The sequence below is a fragment of the Gossypium raimondii genome, chromosome 8 (genome assembly GCF_025698545.1).
Source record: "Gossypium raimondii isolate GPD5lz chromosome 8, ASM2569854v1, whole genome shotgun sequence".
NCBI classification, from domain to species: Eukaryota; Viridiplantae; Streptophyta; class Magnoliopsida; order Malvales; family Malvaceae; genus Gossypium; species Gossypium raimondii.
The window spans coordinates 34793204-34799416 of NC_068572.1; the positions used below are offsets into that span (position 1 = coordinate 34793204).

The 6213-nt window shown below is 31.8% G+C and overlaps 1 non-coding gene across 1 annotated transcript; it reads right to left on the reverse strand.

Moving 5' to 3' along the window:
• Positions 1-5744: 5744 nt before the first annotated feature.
• Positions 5745-5851, reverse strand: LOC128032151 (small nucleolar RNA R71). The gene has a single exon (XR_008188280.1). It is a non-coding gene; the product is annotated as a small nucleolar RNA R71 (small nucleolar RNA).
• Between the last annotated feature and the right edge of the window lie 362 nt (positions 5852-6213).

The window sequence follows — 6213 nt, forward strand, 5'->3', positions numbered from 1 at the left end:
AAAAAATTCTCACTATCATCTTTTTCCGGTTCACAAAGTTTGCCATCACATATCTCTTTTCCAATAAAGTAAGAATCAACAAAAGGTACACCATCATACTTACTTTCTTCTCTTATTGGATATTTAATTGGACATTGGAAACATCGCACAAAAGGTGATAGCTCAATCTTTTGGATTACACCAATAACATTTCACAATAGGTGAGAGATCAATCGTACTCTTCTTTTCCTTTGACTATCTCCCTTTGTCTAATAGTTCCTCTATTTGCCTTTGAAACTTTCCAATCATAGTATAGCGAATCATTATGAAAGCTTAAAAATAACACAACACTCAAAAAAAGAATTAAAAAAACCCCACTGTTATGCACTCAGAAATAAAAATCAAATTCTCAATGAGGCAAGAATTAATCTTGTAAGTCTTTTAGGAGTATTTATGACAATCAAGCAGAATATTAAAAAATCTAGCTACCAAACACCTTTATGGCACTAGGAGTCCAAAATTGGTTGTTTTTCAATGGAAATCAGTTTAGAAATCAACCATGAACACCCAAAATGCCCAAAACACCCAAATCTGACACCAAATGATAAATAATGAGGTAGATGAATGCGAAAGAGAATCGTAAAGTTCGTCAAAGTTGTAGATTTATCCTAGATCTCTAGACGAACGTAAACTGAAACAAGAAACAACGAAAACAAATTAGTTGTCACAAATGAGAGTCAAACAAAATTAAAACAAAAGAAAGATCAATCAACTGATAAAAATTCCAAAAGAGAACGAATTAGGGTTTCTTGGATGGAAAGAAACCATCCTTGGACCTCAAGAAAATGCCCCAACCAGATCTAGAAAAACAAAACACAAACAAATTTGTTAGAAGTGATTTTAAAGAAAATAGCAAACTATTTTATGCAAGAATGTTTGAAACAACAAGAAAAGATTAAAACTCCTAATTTTGATGTGTTTCTTGATGGAACAAGATAGGAGAACGTCTTTCTTGAAGGAAGTTTCACCTAGAACAAAAATCAATAAAATTAGCAAGCCAAAACAGCAAGAACTAACTTAAATAAGTAAGAAACGATAAATTAAGGATAGAAAAGAGAAGATGAAGTCCTAAGAAGCCTTCGAAACATTAAGAATGCACAACTCCTTTAAATGGCTTTAATTCCCCCTCCAATAAAAAAATCTTTGCAAGAAAAAACTTGAAGATGATTCTCACAGTCTGAAAGATTATTAAAAACAACTTCTAAAATAAGCTCATGAGCAATTCATGAAGAAAAACTCAACGAGAATTATCATTAACTCAAAATAACATAAATCAATAGTGTGTCTATAAGGGTGGACGTCCATGCTACTATAGGCCCCCAAAATAAGTTTTCCTAACCCTAATGGAATAACTAACATGACAACTCATCAAACGAAATAATTCCAAGTGTGGACTTTTAATGAGAATTCAGCCAAAGCAATTAAATGGGCTATTTGGGTTGAATTATTACATGATGATCCACCTATTAAAATAGAATTGGATCTATAGTTTAAATATTTTACAATTTGGGTCACTTTGATAATTTGGCCTGATATTCAATTAAATTACTTTCCAAACTTCAGGATGGACTTGTAGACATCTTAATGGGCCATTTTTTAAAGAACTTGGTCTTGTGATCCGTTTGCTCCCAAAATTGACTCGTTCAAGCACGTACATGAAATCCAATGCGTCTTGGTTGCAAGATTCAGTTTCTTGGACCAAGATTTCAAAGATTTGAAATTTTAATTTTCTTTATTCTTGAAATTGTCTAAAACAACAAAATTGAACCAAGATTTGATTGTTTTAATTTTCTTGAAAACAAGAAAGTGAATCTTTATTTTCTTTTTCAGTTGTCTGCACAGCTAGGGCCTTGGTGACGAAGTCTTGGATGGTCTCATTCAATCTTGCTCGAATTTTCTTAGCTTTCAACCTCGTTATTAAGCCTTGAGTAAATTTGAGCCCATCAAGTTCATGAGCTTGATTTTGGGCCTTGCGACTCATATTAGCTTTACCTCCTATTTTTTTATGGAGAAAATAAATCTTATCATTGAAGGGTTAGAAAAAAAATGGATATGGATCTCCGGCAGGAATGATTTCTAAGATCTAAAACCAAAAATAGTGGTATTTGCTAGCAAAAACATAATGGATTGGTCTAATCAATTTGACCAGCTCAATCGGTTAAAAACCAATTCATTCATATATATATATATATATATATATATATAAACTAATTTTAAAGTCAAAGATTTATTTTTCTTTTAGGTAACATAAATTTCTTAGAAAGTGTACTTGTATAACTTTCACGCTTTTCTAGGAAATAATAAATAAATTGTTTACTACTTTGGTTGGAAAGTGAAATTGAGAGGAATCAAATAAAAAAGTAAAACAAAAAATTTAAATTCTAAAACCTTAGCCTTGATGTCATTCTCTCTTTTATTTTCTATCACATTTTCTCTCTTTAATATTCTCATATTTTCTTCAATTTTTTATTTTTTTACATCTCAATTTTAATTTCCTTTTTTTTCCAATCTCACCCCATAATGGTGGCTACGATTTGAAACGATCGTCAATGACAGATGGGATGGTACAAGCAGAAGCAGTTGACAATAAGAAAGAGCAAGGGAAGGGCTAAACGACATAGGGGCAAGGGTAGACAGGGGAAAATGCTTTTATTTATTATTTATTTATTTATTTTAGGGTTAGTATGTTTGGGTTTGTGTCAATAATAGGGTATTTTCTATTTTATATGGGGTTTTATTTTTTCCATGATTTGGTCCAAGATAATTTAACCCAAATATATTAAAATTAATTCAACCGGTTTGTCCAATCAATGATTCACTACAGTTTTTTTTTATTCACAGGTCAAACAAGTTTTTATCGTACTCAAAACTAGTTTACCAATCGATTCTCGATCTAATCGGTTCTATTGATCAGTCAGATCCGATTTCAACAACATTACCATTACTATTTCTAATGTGGCCTGTACGAAAAAAAGACACTTTTTTTATCTTTCAACATTTACATTGTATGTCAATTTCATCCTGAAATGTTTGTAATAATATTTTTTTATAAAAATTAAATTATTAAATATAATTGTAATAATTAAGCATTGCATGAGCCAAAAACAAATGATATTTATAACTATGATAAACGTGATGTGATTGAAATACGTCCACAATTCTATTTTAATTTTTATTAAAAATAGAATATTGTAATTGACCAAATGTTGCACAAGATGTTTCTCAAATTGTGATGACTAAGTGTAAATTCGAAATTCTATAGGGTTTTTCTATATATTTTTACCACCTTTTACTTAATAAATATGTTAATCTTGAGTAGTTGTTATTAAAATAAGTGAATTTTACTTCATGATTAATATTGGACATGAATTTATAAAGTATGTGAAATTATGCTTAATTACATTATTTTTGTACATATTTTATACCGTTTCATGTTAATTTATTAATTTGTGATTTTTCACTATGTAAGATGATGTAATCACTATGTAAGAGGATGTGGATGGCAAGACCATGCAGCCTGGGTCATGAGGTTCATAATTTGACTCAATAAAAGATGTACTAAAAGATGGACATGTCTGATTAATTATTGGACTAGGAAACAGTCCAACAAAGGGGAATTAAAGCCCTGTTTCAGCACAAGTAGATGGCTGCCCAAAAGTAAGCTTTGGGGTATTTAATTGAAGGTCCTTACAGTTGGAAAATAATCAAAAATCAACCCAACAACTTTGGTGTTGAAACCGTCCACCCTATGGCTATTAATAGCCTTGATTTGAATTCAAAATGAGGAGACTAAGTCATCCCGTTTTCCATGAATTGTGGCCGGCCATATGTGATAGAAAAGGAAGGAATTTAAATTCTATTTTTAGCAAACTCTACCCCTTACCTTCACCTATAAATACCATACAAATACCACTTCTCAAATCATCCTTCAACACTCATCTCTCATTCATTCTCTCATTCATCATTCTCTCTTATTTCCCTTTTCATTTCCCTTGCATAGCCACCATCTCCCTTTCCATCCTTTAGCCAACATAATATTTGTCAAAAGCATTCTTTGGTTGACCACGTTGAAACCCTTAGAAAAGAAGCATCGATCAAAATAGAGAAGCGCATCAGTCAGAATAGAACTGAAATGCTGCTGAACTGAATAGGGTTTACTCTTTCCTCTTGTTATTTATTTTAATTATGTTTGCTTTGAGTTTATTATTTTTGACATCAACTATGGTATTTTAAATCCTATTTCCTAGGATGATTATGTTAATTCAATAAAATTTATTTTATTCATATTTAATATGTTTAGGCCTCAATCGATCATGTTTTCAATTAATATCATGATGCATTTCATTCATATGTGATTGGGTGCATTCAAATTAGTTGAGCGATCCTAACCAAATGACGGCTAGTAGACACATAATTGAAAAGTGTAATGCTCAATTTAGATCATTACACCCGACTAATTTGAGGTTCATAATATCTTTAGTCAACTCTATTATCTTGCATAGTTTTTAGGTTTATGTGATTAAACTGTTGCAAACGTAAATGTCCCTATGACCTCGCATAAATGCTAAGAAACCTTTAGTCTAATATGATCATTAAAATGCATATTTCACTAAGTAAAAGATCCGAGGGGACTTAATTTGGTTTCCAAACTCATGAAAGATCGAGTTGCCATGGAAGTATTTTTGAACATTGTTAAGAATGATAAAGTAAATTGAATTGATTTATATAATTATCATAGCCCATTTAATGTTGATTGTTTTTGTTGCTAAATTCATTCATTGATACATTTAGGTAAATTGCATCTAAATTAAAATTGCATTAGGGATCACTCTTTGCATCTAGTTAATTTCACTTGCCTAAACATCACCATTCAAATTATTGTGTTATTATACCAAATTGTGAATTTATAATTTTACAAATAATCGATTAACAAACACAGCCCCTGTGGAGACAATAACTCATGTTACTTACTTATTACTTGAACAACTGTGTACACTTGCACAAACCACGTTACATGTTTTTAGCATCGTTGCCAGGGACTATTACCTTCATCATTCTTTGTGAAATTATTTTTTGCAGTTTGATTTTATTTAATTTCTAACTTCACTAATTTATTCTTTATTCTTTATTTGTGATTTATTTATCAGGTGTTTATGAGCATAGATCGAATCATCAATCTATTACTTGTAAACCCTAAAATTGAGTGGACATTTAGACAAAGATGATGTGAGAGATTTGCTCAAAGACATGTCGAGATTGACCTTGGAAATCAAAATGATGGACAAGGTAATGGAGTCAATCATATGCACAACCCAATCCGTATTACTGATGATGGGGATCGTGCCATAAGATAATATGTTATGCCACTCTTCAGTGAATTAAATCCGGGAATCAAGAGGCCGAATATCGAGGCACCCCAATTCGAATTAAAACCAGGGATGTTTCAAATGCTCTAAACGATGGGTCAGTTCAATGGTATGCCCACAGAAGATCCATATCTTCACCTTCGATTATTCATGGAGATGAGTGATTCATTTAAGATAGCTGGTGTGACAGAAGATGCATGAAGGTTGAAGTTGTTTTCGTACTCATTGTGAGATCGAGCACAAGCATGGTTGAATTCATTGCCACAAATTTCAATATCTACGTGGCAAGAATTAGCAAAAACGTTTTTGGTAAAGTAGTTTCCACCGAGCAAGAACCCAAAGTTGTGAAATTAGATAACTACTTTCCAACAATTGGATGACAAGTCCTTATACGAGACATGGGAAAGATTCAAAGAATTGATTCGTAAGTGTCCTCATCATGGGATTCCTCATTGTATTCAGTTGGAGACATTTTATAACAATCTCAATGCACATACAAGATTAATGGTAGAAGGTTTTGCAAAAGGTGTGATTTTGTATAAGTCTTCTAATGAAGCTTACAAGATCATCGAAAGGATCGCTAGCAACAATTACCAATGGCCGAAAAATCGAGTAATTTTTGGAAGACGAGTAGCTAAAGTGTATAAAGTGGACACGCTGACTTCACTCTCTGCTCATGTATCTTCTATTTCCTTAATGTTAAAACAGTTTACCACTAATGGTTTGAATAATTTTGCAGCTCAATCATCAAGTCAATATGATGTTGTTTCTTGCGTATACTGTGGGGATGGTTATTCTTTTGAGAATT